Source organism: Lissotriton helveticus, chromosome 2_1, assembly GCF_964261635.1.
Source record: "Lissotriton helveticus chromosome 2_1, aLisHel1.1, whole genome shotgun sequence".
In the NCBI taxonomy this organism is placed as follows: domain Eukaryota; kingdom Metazoa; phylum Chordata; class Amphibia; order Caudata; family Salamandridae; genus Lissotriton; species Lissotriton helveticus.
Genome location: NC_136059.1, coordinates 30,848,964 through 30,866,258, shown reverse-complemented (window position 1 = coordinate 30,866,258; position 17,295 = coordinate 30,848,964). Strand labels below are relative to the sequence as shown.

The 17,295-nt window shown below is 43.0% G+C and overlaps 1 protein-coding gene across 1 annotated transcript in view; it reads left to right on the top strand.

Moving 5' to 3' along the window:
- Nucleotides 1-346: 346 nt before the first annotated feature.
- The window catches only part of LOC144820043 (uncharacterized), a 28,265-nt gene continuing 11,316 nt past the window's right edge, over nt 347-17,295 (top strand). Inside the window, exon 1 of the mRNA XM_078677699.1 lies at nt 347-443. The gene's annotated coding sequence lies outside the window, so the exon portion shown is untranslated. The remainder of the gene's footprint in view (nt 444-17,295) is intronic.

Below are 17,295 nucleotides of genomic sequence, written 5' to 3'. Positions count from 1 at the left end.
ACGCAAGGCCTCATAAATGAGGCCCCTGAAGTCTAAAAGTGAAAAGAAAACCAGGGTTTTCACCAGTAGATCCCATTTAACTGCAACTTCAAATACTGTTTTACGCTCTCTCTATTACTGTAGTCTAGATTTGAGTGTTGTAAACTTACGAGAATAGTCTACACGCCTTTGAGTCTGCAAACTGTCAGCTTTGGGCTTTTCAAGACTGGTGCCTAAGTACATGTAATGAGAGTGGCGCCAAGAACAGCGCTGCTTTACCTGTAGCGCCTTGAATCAGTATTTAACTCTTACTTGCCGCAGGCACTAGGTTGTACCTTTCCTCTTTGCACCAAACGCTGTTGAGTGTTTCAACAGTAACTTTACCTTTTTCTCCTCTGCAGGACTAGAGAACAGCAATGCCACCAGTGAAGTCCTGGATGGAAAGGTGTCCAGAAGACACAAGGGTGAGTACTGCCCGGGTGTGGTCCATCGTCTGAGCTCCCTGCAGGGTGCTGCTCCATCCGCAGACCTCTGTTGAAGAACGTCCTGGGGGGGGCCCCGTCAACGTAGAAACCCAACCCAAGATGGCGCCGGTAACTCTGGACCGCTGGGAGTCTAGTTCTGTAAGGGGACTTGTAGTGCCTGTGCTTGCTTCTGCCTCTGAAGGTTGATGTCTCATGGCCTCTCGACTCACAGCAACGTTACTGTCTCTGAATCCAACAGTTTTGCACTTTGTTTCTTGTGTCCTATAATGTGCAACAAACCTGGACCTTGCCCCGCCCCCCTGTGATGATGAAACCTCTGCAGCTGGGCTCTGAGGGGTGGGGCTTGGCAACCTTGGAAATGGGCTCCCACAAGACACCATTCACCCTCTACAATGTCTTCTAACCACGCAACAGGGGGCAGTAACTGTGAGAAAACAGGAGCAAGTGGCAATCATTGCGGGGGACAGATGTAAAGGGTACTCACTATGGGGAGGCAGGACCAAGGGGCAACCCTGTGGGGAGACAGGAGCAAGGGGCAATAACTGTGAGGGAGACTGATGCAAGGGGCAATAACTGTGAGGGAGACTGATGCAAGGGGCAATATTGTGGGGTAGACAGCAGCAAGAGGTAATCACTCAGGGGAGACAGGGAAAAGGGGTAAAGAACTGTGGGGGAGACGGGACAAGAGGCAATCACAGTGGAGAGAGAGGAGCAAGGGGCGATCACTGTGAGGGGGCAGGAGAAAGGGGCAATCATTGAGGGGACAAATGAGCAAATGGCAATCACTGAGGTATAGACAGGAGCAAGTTGCAATCACTGTGTGGGAGACAAGAGCAAAGGGCAATCACTGTGGGGGAGTTACTCAATTTGTCCCTCAGATGTAACGCTGTGCACAACATCTCCAGATACATGAGCTGCTTCTAGACGTGTGTTGGACTTTTGTGAAAGTACATTAGACTTCAGAGAAGTGTTTCAAACCCCTGTGCCCAAAGGACATCCCTTGCACCAAGCAGGCACGCTCACTGCCGCCTTGTTGCACCCCCTCAGAGCCACCAACCCACAGCCTTGATGCACCAGGCTGACACTATCTTGCTGAGAAGACCCCAGCTTTCATGAGAGGAGCTTGCCACTGGCTGTGGCCAGGGACCTTTTAATCTTCTCTGTAACCCTTCAGTGTGGGCCACGAGTGCAGCTCAAATGAGGCCCTGGCCCCTCTGCAGAGTCTATGAAAGTCACCCAAATTACAATTACAAATACAAACACAATATAATAACAATTTCAATATGTCCAATATGGATCCTACTCTAACTCCATTCCTTCTCCTGACCCTCACCCCACCTGGATATTTACTCTATCCCTTTCTCTAAACCCTTATTCTGTTACTTACATTAGAAATCACCCGACCTGAACCCCATCCCTCATTCTTACCCAAACCGTAATCCCACCCGTAATCCTAATGTTATGTAACTGTGAACCTCACCCTGTGATTTATCCTGATCTGAACTCTAGTCCTCAATCCTTACCCTAAACCTGGTCTCATCCCTAACCCTTCCCGCTAATTGTAACATTAACCACCTACCGCCTGCAGACAGGTTGTGCACTCTAGAAATATTTTGGAAACATATCAGAGAGACAATAACGGTTTAAGATCTGTACTTAGACACTTGTTCAGTGATTTTAGTAGTTTATTTTGTCAGCTGAAGAGAGTTATAGTCATATTTCTGACTTTTTGTTTAGGCGCCGCGGCTGACCCTTATGCTGGGACCAGTTATGGGTATGGCCCTATCCCATGTGCCAGGTGAGGAAAACAAGGACCCCCTGGGTAGTATATAGACTCCTAGGGCAGGGTAACAACTAGTGTGAAGAGAATCCCAGGACGTCTACTGTACACTGTGAACAATCGGGACGGATCAGTAATCAATTAGGAAAATCAAACAATTTAACACTATATAAAATATAATTCTTTAATGAATTTTGGTTAAAAAACAACATTTAAAATATGACCACGAGGTCGAACCACATAATAAGAATAAAAAATAATTCGATGACATACAGTTCTAATAATCAAACAACATAAAATTCATAATCAATACATGAAAATTGGACACAAAAATACATTTAGTCCGTCAAATATTAAAAAGAAGCATAAGAACTCGACGCGCGTTTCGGCAGTAACCCGCCTTCTTCAGGAGACATAGAATAAATCCTGAAAATACATATATAAGAAAAAAATGTCTATTAGAATACAATGCACATATTAACATACCAAAACATGACATTCCTTACTATCACACTGATCCTCCATAACAATTTGTTCACTCAGTGGCAATGATTAGCGAAAAGATATCTATCGATTGTACAGTACCTAAACTAGCTAGAACTGTTCATAGTTTGATCCTTCATATCAGGTCTCGGCCTGACTCCAAGAGAGACATAACTGATAGCCTCTTTTTAGACTGCTATATATTAGCTATATTTAAATGTTACACTGTTTCACCCCCTTGGTGGAGGTTGAAAAAAGTAGATTGATTCATCATATGTTATATACAAGTTGTAGACATCAACTTATGCTTACAGTACATGAAAAATTACTTACAAACATTGGACGCTCTATCCATACAGTAACAATATTGAGAGGTGACACTTTCGTAGTCTGGATGGAATAGGTTTAATTTCAAGGAGAAGATAGTCCTGATAATCTAAGAGGAAACATGATTTAAATAGTACAACACTTAAGATATAATTAATTAACCTCTGATTCAATGGGTCAGACATACTGCACAAGACATGTGGGTAGTTATAAACTGATAAAGTCTGTAGTTTCTGGCATAGTAAATTGCTGGCTAATTTGATAGACTGTTAAGGATGTATAATCATAAAGTAACCGCGTTGGTGCATGGCAGTCAAAACAGGTTCTGGACCAGATATGGTTTAATATAATTTTCAAGTACAGTCATATAACTGGTGGACAAGTCGATACGAACCGTATTCAAAAAATATATATATAGGGGGATATATATATAAATAAGGGGAAAGGGGATATCAAAGGTAACCGTTCAAATTTATAGTTATGTACATATCTACAATAGATAGTGTGTATTACTGAGATCCTAATACAGCTCTACAGTAACATACAAGTGCGTCACATAAATACCTTAGTATTTTCAGTGAAGTACGTAGCGCCAGTATAGGCTGTTCTAAAAAGCGGTGATCACAATGATACTGGGGGGACAAAAAATAGGAGCGTGTGAAAAAGGCCATTATTTTTTAATGCTTGCAAGAGATTGATAATTACTGTAGTTAGGATGTGTCTAGAGGACTTTGTCTATTAGTTAAACTTAATTAGACTTTCGAAACTTCAGAGCGTCTAGATTACCTTTGGTATTTGTTCAAAGTAACGGAATTATAATCCGGTAATTCTTGGTCGATATATAGTAGACTCGAAGATACATACAGGTAGTTTCTATGGATAAAATCGTTGATGTGGGTTAAATCTCGGTTGCAACCACATTCCGTGTTAAAGCAGACTATGTACAGAGATGTTTAGAGTGCCTGGTAAGTCTAAATTCGTACCTTAAATAAAGAAGCAACGGACGGACAGCAATGTAGTGCTGTTCCGACGCTCGAGGTGTATGGGTCCTACTTCCACATAACAAGTCGCTCAGCTGTCTCTATAAAAAAGGAGTCACAGTTGGGGATCAGTGAAGTTTGCATTTTAGTTCGTAATACCAGTTAGGGTGATAGAATACTGGTAATTACAGGGTGCCCTGAATTCTTACCTTAAAAACATGAACCAAACGCTGGCAGCAAGGTGGTGCTGTTCCAACGTTCGTTTAGTGGGGATCCAACCTCCACACAGAAAATGAATCAGCCGTCTCTGTTAAAGGAGTAACGGTTGAAAAACAGTTACGTTTGTATTATAATCCGTACTATGGCTGAATAGAAGCGATGTTAACGAGCCTAGAGAGCTCAAAGCGGCGGATTCCTTACCTTATGAAAATAGACGGAGGGCGTACAGCAGGGTGGTGCTGTTCCAACGCTCGTTTAGTGGGGATCCAACCTCCACACAGACAATGGATCAGCCGTCTCTGTTAAGAGAGTAACGGTTGGGAAAAAGTTACGTTTGTATTTAGATCCGTATTCAGGCTAAATGGAGCTGATGTTGCTAAGCCGAAAAAGCTCAAAGCGGCGGATTCCTTACCTTACGAAAATAGGCGAATGGCGGACAGCAGGATGGTGCTGCTCCTACACTCGTGTTGTGGGGACCCGATCTCCACCGAAATCGACGATAGCTGCCTGTTACTTGGGGATCCAATTTAAATGTAATTTATGGCGCCAAAATCCCAGCGCTGTTACTAGTCTCCATAGACCTAGTCGAAGGACTACTCATGGAGTAGACGAACTAGACTCGTCCCAATCCAAAATGGCGCCTGAATACCATCGGGTTTGTTTAATTAATTAAGGTTTAGCAATCTTTTTCTAGGTGGTGGCTCTTCCATTTTAGATGGATTTATAATAAACATCAAACCTGATATTATGGAGTGCTATAATATATTATTTAGGATGTTCTATATATATTTTAGGTTTATACGTTTTTAAGGACACTATCAGGATTGTTTATAAGTGCATCTGTAAATCAGACACATGTCTGTATACCAAGGAACCGGGGGTTCCTACAGATGAGACATCATTGGAAGTATATGTATTATCCTTGGTTGATGCTGGAGAGCTCAGAGGCGAGATTAAATTAAAGAGAGATATTGAGATGGCCCTATATATTAATTGATAAAGCACATCTTCTCCACCTATGGATGGTGTATGAAGTGCATTGTTCTAATTCTTATAGATATTCATAATTTTATTACCAATATTCATGGTGATAAGGATTCTAAGAATCATTACCTACAATCAATATGCACAGACCTTATAAGTATCCGAAAAACAATAAGTGGAGGGGTATAGCTTTCCCAATCGATATTGGAAAATCGTATTGGCATGGCAATCTAGCCTCTGAAACCCTCTCAAAATGGAAAGATTTAGGGAAGACTTAACACAGGCTACTAAAAAGTATTAAAGGATGGCATTTTCCCAGGGAATCTCGGCGTTGAGGCCCTTCTTAAACGTTCCCAGAGAGAAAATCCAGAAAACCTCCCTTTTCTTCCTCACTAAGTCTCCACCTTTGTTGTTGGGAAGTCTGATTTTCTCTAAAATGCGCCATTTAAAATCGTCAGGAGCATGGTGATTTTCTTTAAAATGTTTCACTAGGGGGGCTTGTTGTTTGTTTGTGCGGATAGCCGACCTGTGTTCTGTGAGCCTGGTTTGGACCGACCTCGAGGTTTCACCTACGTAGCCAAGTTGGCATGGGCACAGAACAAAATAGATACAGTTCATAGTCTTACAATTCCACATATCTTGAGCAGCAGTCCGACAGCCATTATGTTCAAAAAACTCACCTTCAATGATGTTACTGCAGGATTTACAGGATGAGCATTTGACAGTGCCTCTGACAGGGAAATTGTTAGTGATTGATCTCTGTACAAATTCAGATTGAGTAGTCGTAGTTGTGAAACGAGAATGTACTATGAGATCCTTAAGGTTTTTGTTTCTCCTATGGGCAAAGATAGGCTTCTCTAGTTTACTGCTAGTTGGATTGGAGTTGAGGATGTGCCAGTTTGAATTGACAATATGTCTGACTGTCTTGTCAAGAGTGGAGTGCTTAGTTATACATACCAGTGGGTCATTGGCTACGGGTGTCTTAGTTTTTAGGAGGTGGTCGCGATCATAGAATCTCGCACGTTTATATGAATCTCGTATCAGTCTGTGTGGGTATCCCCTATTGAGGAATTTCTGTCTCATTGTTTGAGCTTGTATATCAAAGTCTGATAGATTGGAACAATTCCTCCTAACTCGGAGAAATTGGGAGAAGGGGATGCTCTCTCTTTGGCACCGCGGGTGAAAACTTTTAAAATGTAATAAGGTGTTTCTCGCTGTCGATTTTGTAAATAAGTCAACAATAAGTTTATTGTTTTGACCCTTAATGATAATATCTAAAAATTCGACATGTGTTTCACTATATTGAGCAGTGAATTTGAGATTCACATCTGTCAAATTGATCCACTCAAGGAATTCGAGAAGTGAATCTTTCCCATTGGTCCAGATAAAAAAGATGTCGTCTATATATCTGGACCAATGGGAAATAGATTCGTAGAAAGGAGCAACTTCATTGTAGATGAAACTGGTTTCAAAGGCTGCCATGTAGATATTGGCAATAGAGGGAGCCACAGATGCCCCCATACTGACGCCTTTGACTTGGCGGAATAAGGAGTTTCCAAACTCAACAAGAGAACAATCTGTAACAAGTCTAGAAGGAAGTCTTTAGGACACAAGATGTTATAAGTGTCGATGAACCAGCTGGTTGCTGATATTGCTTCCTGCTGCGGGATGTTGCTGTACAGCGCCTCTATGTCCATCGTCACCAACAAATGTTTGTTGGGATCAAATGGTAGATTCTCTATTTTTGATATCATTGCGCCTGTATCTCTAATATAGGAGGTGATTTTAGGCACATAAGGACGTAAGTAGGAGTCAATGAATTTGGACAGTGGTTCCGTATTGGTTCCTATTGTGGACACAATGGGTCTATAGGGCGGATCTATTAGGTTTTTGTGAATCTTTGGCATGCCATAGATGCATGCAGTTTTATGTTGATGGTTATTCAGGTAGTCAAATTCTTTTTGATTGATCTCTCCCGAGGAAAGTGCTGTAAGTGTTAGATTATGTATCTTTTTAGAGATAGTGTTAATCGGGTTTATTCTTAGCTTAGAATAGGTGGTAGGGTCTGACAGCATAGTAAGCATTTTACGTTTGTATTGCACACTGTCCAACAACACGATGCCGCCTCCCTTATCGCAGCTCTTAATTATTAGCTTATTATCTTTTCTCAGGTTTTGCAGAGCTTCTGATTCATCTCTACTAAGATTATATATGGGTTTTGGAATGAATCTAAGGGATCTCTCTAGTTGTTGAAGAACAACCAGTTCGAAGCTTGCAACCTCTGGTCCTAGTTGGTCCAGGGAAGGGCTGAAGGTAGAAGGTAGCGATAGCTGGCTGGATGTCTGGGTAATATCACTAGTATCTAAGTTGGAGGCTGCAAAAAACTTCTTCAGTCTGATTTTTCGAAAAAAAGAAATAATGTCTGTTTGTAATTCAAATATATTGACTTGTGCATGGGGGACATATGATAGACCTTTCGAGAGTAGTGACTCAGTATGGGCATCTAGATGTTTAGAAGACAGATTGAAAATGGGCATCACATCCCCTGGCCCCAATATTGTCGATTGCGCGTTTCGCGGATGAATTGGGGTTCCTGTTGTTGATGTTGGTATTGCTGATGTTGTTGCTGATGATGATGGGCCTGCTGGAAATTGCCTCTGGATTGATTTTGAAAGTGGACTCTGGGTCTGCCCCGTCGTGGGCCCCGGTTGGCTAAAAAAGGCTGTTTGGCACGAGGTCCATTTTGTTGGTTATAGTTTTCTGCCTCATAATAATTGCTGCTTCCTTCATTCTCCGAGTCAGAGGAGTCTGTAAAGTTATTAACTCTCTGGGGAGTAGGTCTAGTTTCGTCATTGTAATGATTTTGTTTATAGAAGTCCTGCCTCAAATATGGGTAGGTGCCTTCCAGTGTACTAAAACGTTTGTCCTTTGTTAATTTATCGTTTTTGCGTTTATTGAGGTATGCACTAAATGACTCTATTTCTTTGTTAGCCTCTTCAATTTTCTTCATTGCTTCTTCTATAGTGCCAGAGTTTTTTAGTTTAGTCTCTAAATCGTCAATTTCTTTTTTGATTTCTGCAGCTAGCTCTTTGGCGGTTTCAATAATGAGGATCATCAGATCGCGGGAGCACCTGTTCGCAATATGGCTCCATTTTTCAAGAAATGGCCTATGGTGAACAAAGAGGCCTGGGATGTTACGTACTCTGAGTCCCATGGGGATGATGCCATTCTTAAGATATGCTAACATAAATTCCCCATGGGCTTCCATACGTGTTAATTTCTTTTTAAGTTCAAGAAGTTTGCGACCGTCTTCATTATTGGTTACGTTAGTAGCGCTACTGTTGTTAGCTGCCGAACTGATTCCTACCAGGGAAGCAAATACATCGTCAGAAAACCCGAAAGTAGGTAATTGGGCCATGTTCAAGATATTTAAACGCCCAAGAGATAAACTAGTAGTATGAGCGGTACTGACAATCTTTGATAGCAATTGTAGTGATACACCAAAAAGGACGGCCCTACACAGACAAGCTGTGGGTAAACAGGTGAGGAAAACAAGGACCCCCTGGGTAGTATATAGACTCCTAGGGCAGGGTAACAACTAGTGTGAAGAGAATCCCAGGACGTCTACTGTACACTGTGAACAATCGGGACGGATCAGTAATCAATTAGGAAAATCAAACAATTTAACACTATATAAAATATAATTCTTTAATGAATTTTGGTTAAAAAACAACATTTAAAATATGACCACGAGGTCGAACCACATAATAAGAATAAAAAATAATTCGATGACATACAGTTCTAATAATCAAACAACATAAAATTCATAATCAATACATGAAAATTGGACACAAAAATACATTTAGTCCGTCAAATATTAAAAAGAAGCATAAGAACTCGACGCGCGTTTCGGCAGTAACCCGCCTTCTTCAGGAGACATAGAATAAATCCTGAAAATACATATATAAGAAAAAAATGTCTATTAGAATACAATGCACATATTAACATACCAAAACATGACATTCCTTACTATCACACTGATCCTCCATAACAATTTGTTCACTCAGTGGCAATGATTAGCGAAAAGATATCTATCGATTGTACAGTACCTAAACTAGCTAGAACTGTTCATAGTTTGATCCTTCATATCAGGTCTCGGCCTGACTCCAAGAGAGACATAACTGATAGCCTCTTTTTAGACTGCTATATATTAGCTATATTTAAATGTTACACTGTTTCACCCCCTTGGTGGAGGTTGAAAAAAGTAGATTGATTCATCATATGTTATATACAAGTTGTAGACATCAACTTATGCTTACAGTACATGAAAAATTACTTACAAACATTGGACGCTCTATCCATACAGTAACAATATTGAGAGGTGACACTTTCGTAGTCTGGATGGAATAGGTTTAATTTCAAGGAGAAGATAGTCCTGATAATCTAAGAGGAAACATGATTTAAATAGTACAACACTTAAGATATAATTAATTAACCTCTGATTCAATGGGTCAGACATACTGCACAAGACATGTGGGTAGTTATAAACTGATAAAGTCTGTAGTTTCTGGCATAGTAAATTGCTGGCTAATTTGATAGACTGTTAAGGATGTATAATCATAAAGTAACCGCGTTGGTGCATGGCAGTCAAAACAGGTTCTGGACCAGATATGGTTTAATATAATTTTCAAGTACAGTCATATAACTGGTGGACAAGTCGATACGAACCGTATTCAAAAAATATATATATAGGGGGATATATATATAAATAAGGGGAAAGGGGATATCAAAGGTAACCGTTCAAATTTATAGTTATGTACATATCTACAATAGATAGTGTGTATTACTGAGATCCTAATACAGCTCTACAGTAACATACAAGTGCGTCACATAAATACCTTAGTATTTTCAGTGAAGTACGTAGCGCCAGTATAGGCTGTTCTAAAAAGCGGTGATCACAATGATACTGGGGGGACAAAAAATAGGAGCGTGTGAAAAAGGCCATTATTTTTTAATGCTTGCAAGAGATTGATAATTACTGTAGTTAGGATGTGTCTAGAGGACTTTGTCTATTAGTTAAACTTAATTAGACTTTCGAAACTTCAGAGCGTCTAGATTACCTTTGGTATTTGTTCAAAGTAACGGAATTATAATCCGGTAATTCTTGGTCGATATATAGTAGACTCGAAGATACATACAGGTAGTTTCTATGGATAAAATCGTTGATGTGGGTTAAATCTCGGTTGCAACCACATTCCGTGTTAAAGCAGACTATGTACAGAGATGTTTAGAGTGCCTGGTAAGTCTAAATTCGTACCTTAAATAAAGAAGCAACGGACGGACAGCAATGTAGTGCTGTTCCGACGCTCGAGGTGTATGGGTCCTACTTCCACATAACAAGTCGCTCAGCTGTCTCTATAAAAAAGGAGTCACAGTTGGGGATCAGTGAAGTTTGCATTTTAGTTCGTAATACCAGTTAGGGTGATAGAATACTGGTAATTACAGGGTGCCCTGAATTCTTACCTTAAAAACATGAACCAAACGCTGGCAGCAAGGTGGTGCTGTTCCAACGTTCGTTTAGTGGGGATCCAACCTCCACACAGAAAATGAATCAGCCGTCTCTGTTAAAGGAGTAACGGTTGAAAAACAGTTACGTTTGTATTATAATCCGTACTATGGCTGAATAGAAGCGATGTTAACGAGCCTAGAGAGCTCAAAGCGGCGGATTCCTTACCTTATGAAAATAGACGGAGGGCGTACAGCAGGGTGGTGCTGTTCCAACGCTCGTTTAGTGGGGATCCAACCTCCACACAGACAATGGATCAGCCGTCTCTGTTAAGAGAGTAACGGTTGGGAAAAAGTTACGTTTGTATTTAGATCCGTATTCAGGCTAAATGGAGCTGATGTTGCTAAGCCGAAAAAGCTCAAAGCGGCGGATTCCTTACCTTACGAAAATAGGCGAATGGCGGACAGCAGGATGGTGCTGCTCCTACACTCGTGTTGTGGGGACCCGATCTCCACCGAAATCGACGATAGCTGCCTGTTACTTGGGGATCCAATTTAAATGTAATTTATGGCGCCAAAATCCCAGCGCTGTTACTAGTCTCCATAGACCTAGTCGAAGGACTACTCATGGAGTAGACGAACTAGACTCGTCCCAATCCAAAATGGCGCCTGAATACCATCGGGTTTGTTTAATTAATTAAGGTTTAGCAATCTTTTTCTAGGTGGTGGCTCTTCCATTTTAGATGGATTTATAATAAACATCAAACCTGATATTATGGAGTGCTATAATATATTATTTAGGATGTTCTATATATATTTTAGGTTTATACGTTTTTAAGGACACTATCAGGATTGTTTATAAGTGCATCTGTAAATCAGACACATGTCTGTATACCAAGGAACCGGGGGTTCCTACAGATGAGACATCATTGGAAGTATATGTATTATCCTTGGTTGATGCTGGAGAGCTCAGAGGCGAGATTAAATTAAAGAGAGATATTGAGATGGCCCTATATATTAATTGATAAAGCACATCTTCTCCACCTATGGATGGTGTATGAAGTGCATTGTTCTAATTCTTATAGATATTCATAATTTTATTACCAATATTCATGGTGATAAGGATTCTAAGAATCATTACCTACAATCAATATGCACAGACCTTATAAGTATCCGAAAAACAATAAGTGGAGGGGTATAGCTTTCCCAATCGATATTGGAAAATCGTATTGGCATGGCAATCTAGCCTCTGAAACCCTCTCAAAATGGAAAGATTTAGGGAAGACTTAACACAGGCTACTAAAAAGTATTAAAGGATGGCATTTTCCCAGGGAATCTCGGCGTTGAGGCCCTTCTTAAACGTTCCCAGAGAGAAAATCCAGAAAACCTCCCTTTTCTTCCTCACTAAGTCTCCACCTTTGTTGTTGGGAAGTCTGATTTTCTCTAAAATGCGCCATTTAAAATCGTCAGGAGCATGGTGATTTTCTTTAAAATGTTTCACTAGGGGGGCTTGTTGTTTGTTTGTGCGGATAGCCGACCTGTGTTCTGTGAGCCTGGTTTGGACCGACCTCGAGGTTTCACCTACGTAGCCAAGTTGGCATGGGCACAGAACAAAATAGATACAGTTCATAGTCTTACAATTCCACATATCTTGAGCAGCAGTCCGACAGCCATTATCCCATGTGCCTCCCGACAACAGACCAGCTTACGTGGGACTTTCTGGGGTCAATATGACGTGTTTTATCCAGTGACTCCCTTGTTTCGTCACTAGCGTTTTTGGTTTGATCTCCTGGTGCAGGACCATGATGGGTCCTAGGTGTGGTCGGGTGTCCTGTTAATTGGGAAGGTTTATGGAGCCTGCAGTTGGTGAGTTGTACAAGAATATGAACATCTTTGTTAGAAATGGAATCCCCCCATGGGTGAGGGTCCTACCCCTGTCCAGTAGGAACCCCACTTCCACATAAAGGAAGGGAGGTGCCCTTCCCAAAATGACGCCTGCTCCTCTTGGTAGGATGGTAGCTAGGGCAGGCAGGCTTATTCTCTAGTAGGCGTGCCAAGCATTTCGGACTGCACGTGGTAGTAGAAAAGACCCACTACAAAATAGACAGGACACAGAGTTCTAGTAAAAATATTGGCTTCTTTATATAACTTTCTCACAATCCGCACGGTACCTCAAGACGAGGCCGCGGTTCGATTATCAAGGTTCGTGGCGCACCAGCAGTGCGGGCCGGAGTATGCTTCGTACTCGCGGTTCTATCCTCAAAGTTCATGGCGCACCATCAGTGCGGGCAGGAGTACGCTTGGTACTCGGGGTTTGGTTCGTTGCTACTGGTTAGTAAGTGCGGACGAACAGCATCAGCAGGGCTCAGGTGATGGTGAAAGCTTGGAGCCGCGACAGCGTCAGCAGGGCTCAGGTGATGGTGGAAGCTTGGAGCCGTGACAGCAGGGCTCAGGGGGTGGTGGAAGCTTGGAGCCGCGACAGCGTCAGCAGGGCTCAGGTGATGATGGAAGCTTGGAGCCGTGACAGCGTCAGCAGGGCTCAGATGATGGCGAATTCTTGGAGCCGCGACAACGTCAGCTGGGCTCAGGTGATGGCGAAGACTTGGAGCCATGACAGCATCAGCAGGGCTCGTGGTGATGGCGAAGACTTGGAGCCGCAACAGCGTCAGCAGGGCTCGTGGTGATGGAGAAGACTTGAAGCCGCAACAGCGTCAGGAGGGCTCAGGTGATGGCAAAGACTTGGAGCCGCAACAGCGTCAGCAGGGCTCAGTTGATGGCGAAGACTTGGAGCCGCGACAGCGTCAGCAGGGCTCAAATGATGGTAAAATATTTGGAGCCGCAACAGCGTCAGCAGGGCTCAGGTCTTTTTAGAGGCACACTCGCAGTGCCTTAGGAGGGCTCCCGGGTTGCACCTTCGGAGGTTCCCCCATCAGATCTGATTCTCTAGTCCCAGCGTCCTTGTTTTATCCCAGACAATGTCTTTGATCTCATTTTGTAGGCCGGGAGTTTCCCTTCCCTGGGCCCGGTTGGGGGTGGTTCCCGTCATGGGCCACCTCATCCTTTGAAGCAGGAAGGCAGGGTCGTCAGCCGCCCAGCAGGAAGTGGCGTCGGTATTGTGGAGGACAGGACGCAGCCCCGAAACTACTCCTCCTCTCTAATCTAAAGGGCAGACAGCTGACACCAGATGGCAGGGTTTCCCCAGGCCCTGTCACTATCCCTAGACGGGGAATACACATTCTGGCAGTATTGTCCAGCAAGATTGCATGGAGAACAGTCCCGGCCAAGAAGTCCTATTTCTAGACCTAGGAGGTGGAGAGCACTCTTCCTAAAGAGTGTATTAAGTAATTCTGATTTTAGGGATGTTAGTCTCGTATTTTTCCCATGTTCACTGGGTCAGATAAATAATAAGGGGTATGAATCAAAAAGCTACTAAAACGAAGATGGCTGCAAAATATTACGAGGTCATGCGACCCGCACTTGGGCAGGACCTACCTTCTACTAACAATGCGCCCTGCCCAAGGGTCGACCATAGGGGTGCTGGGTAGGTCGAAAAGGGAACCCAAATAGGCTTGAGAAAAGGGTAAAGGTGTCGTAAAGTTCAGGGGTTAGCTTTGGAAGAAGGGCCAGGTCCAACAATCCTGGTGTATTTTCTGAAATAAAAGACCAAGAAGGGTTCTAGAGATGGGTAAGAGTCTTTCTAGAGCACGGGGGCGCAGATGGAGAATGCTGCTTGTTTGAGGTCTTTCCTAAGTCACCCTCTTGATCCCCAGCAGTGCAGTGACGAGTTGTGCGCATTTACCCTTAGGCGAGATTCTTTTTAGAGCACTGGAACACAAATGGAGAATGTTTCTTTTGGGGTATTTCCTTGATCACACTCTTGATCCCTAGCCAGGCAGTGAACGCTGTGTGCATTGCTCCTTAGATGAGGGTCTTTCTAGAGCACAGAGCACAGATGGAAAATGCTTCTTGTTGGGGTTTTTCATCGATCACCCTCTTGACCCTCAGCAGGGCATTGATAGGTTGAGCATAATGACCCATAGACGAGGTTCTTTATAGAGCATGGGGCCACAGATGGCGAATGCTTCTTGTTGGGGTCTTTCCTTGGTCATCCTCTTGTTCTCCAGCCGGGCAGTGACAGACCGTGCGCATTGACCCATAGACAACGGTCTTTCTAGAGTACAGTGGCAGAGCGAAGAACCGGGTTATTTAAGACCCAGCGGCGCTAGGGGAAACGCACTAGTCTCCGGGTCCACCTGTCTTAGAGTACAGAGACACGGGGTAGTTCTTGGTGACGTCAAAGATCAATTTTATTAGCTGCAGCCAGTAACAGAGATCGTAGAAGTACAACACGGTGTATGTTCTCAGGAGACTGCTCAACTTTACAAAGCCAGTCATCCCTTTTTATACCAAATATTATGCTTCAGGCAAACATTCCTTATTTACAGTTGACCATTCACATATTTTCACGACAAAGAAACAGTAGGAGCATGATGACAAGCCCAATTTTCAGTTTGTCCAGCCCATAATCAATTATTGGTCAAACCCAACATTCTTCATCAGACAGGTAGATCAAACCCATAATAAAAACGGGCACCTCCTCATCGTAAATAGGTCATAAAGAAAGGAGCAGAGACAGGTGTGAGCAAGATAAGACATAGTTGTGTGCAATGAAAAGGTTTATGGTGCCCTGTGCCTTGCTTCGTAATCTTGATCAGCTACTGGGAAAGGAAGTGGCCTAACAAGTTTGGCTTCAGGCAAGAGGGTCGCTTACTCAGGTCATTCAGAAGTCAGCTAAAGTATACGTGTGCTTGAAAACTCGTTCTGCCACTGTCATCGGCCTATGTGAGGGCAACCACAAAATGGCTGCCGTGCACAAAATGGAACCCGAAGGTTCAGAACGAAATTCCATATGTCATTGTGAATCCATCATGCGAGCATGACGAAAACACTCGTACATAATATACTCGCTATTTTCGGTCTGCTGACACCAAAATCGTCATGATACGATGACTTTTATGAGACGGGTTCAGAATCTCAGTACCTCAGACCCTCCTTTTGCCCTTACATAGACAATAACCTAAACCCATGTCAGTCTGAGTCCAGGTCTATACTCATCAGATCATCAAGATGTTGCTGTAGCATCATCCTATTACTTAGCACGTCTCTTGATACAGGTTTCCATACACACGATGTAGCACAGAGGCCACATATAGCAGGAGCACACTGTACACAAAGACAGAACAGGAAAAGGATGGCTAAGATCATCCCAATGACCATCAGAATCTTCCATCCCCATGTAGATAACAGTTCCCAAAACCATCCCACCAGCGACCAATCTCCTTCGTCCACATGTATAGACTCGGAGATCTTGTGGAGCTTGGAAATGGCCTGGTACACTGTCGGAGCATTGTGTTGAATGAAAACACAGCAACTTGATTGGATCACTTTACATACCCCACCTTGATCTGCAAGTATGACATCTAACGCAGCTCTGTTCTGGAGAGTCATAAGACGATCCGACTGGAGCTCAGCAGTCAAGTTACTTAGGGCACCGGCAGTTTCAACTACGGTGGACTCAACCACTCTCGTCAATTGCCGTATGTTCCTGCTGTTGACCATAGGTCCCCAAAATGGCAGAAAACCCTTCAAGAAAACTCCTAATTCTTGACCTGCAGTATCTTCCTTACTGAAGACACCTCTAACAATTCTTGTTTTGTGGTAATCTGCTGCAGCTGTGTAGGTGGGAGGTAACAGGAACGAGACAAAAACATGTGCCCGAGAAATCAGGGGGCAACCATGTGTATGCTCTATCATTACAGATGAAATAGGTACCCTTAGCTGCCAGGAACGATGGGGAAGCCTGGGACGCAAAAACATACGTCTCAGTGCAGATACTCTTCCCTAACTGAGCTCTCAGATTCTTGCCATTACCTTGCAGACAAAGATGACCCTGATGGGGTACAAAGAAATGACCTAAGTAGGTCACTTCTTGTCGACAATACTGTAATTTCGAAAGAGACACTTTATGATGCAAATAAGACAAATGACGCAACAACGGCAAAGTGGCTTCTTTACAAATCTCCTCAGTATCTGCAGCTACTAACAAATCATCGACGTACTGAATAAGAGCAGCACCATCAGGTAAAACAATCGTATCAAGCTGTGTTTTCAAAGCCTGACTATATATTGATGGACTCTCACAATAGCCTTGAGGAGCGCGCTTGAACCGGAAGCTTCGACCTCCTAAAGAGAAGCCGAAAATATCCCTACTCTCCTCAGCAATCGGGATGCTGAAGAAAGCATTCTTCAAATCAATCACCGAAAACCACGTGGCTGAAGCTGGAATCATGGTCAGTAAGGCAGTGATATCTGGAACGACTGGGAATTGCGGAACTACAATCTTATTCACCTCGCGAAGATCAATCACGAACCTATATACAGGTGGTTGTGAAGAATCAGTCCTTTTTAGAACAGGCAAAACCGGACTATTGCACACATTACCTCTCATTTCTTCAATTACATCTTTCTCAATTAGGTCATGAATGATCGCTAG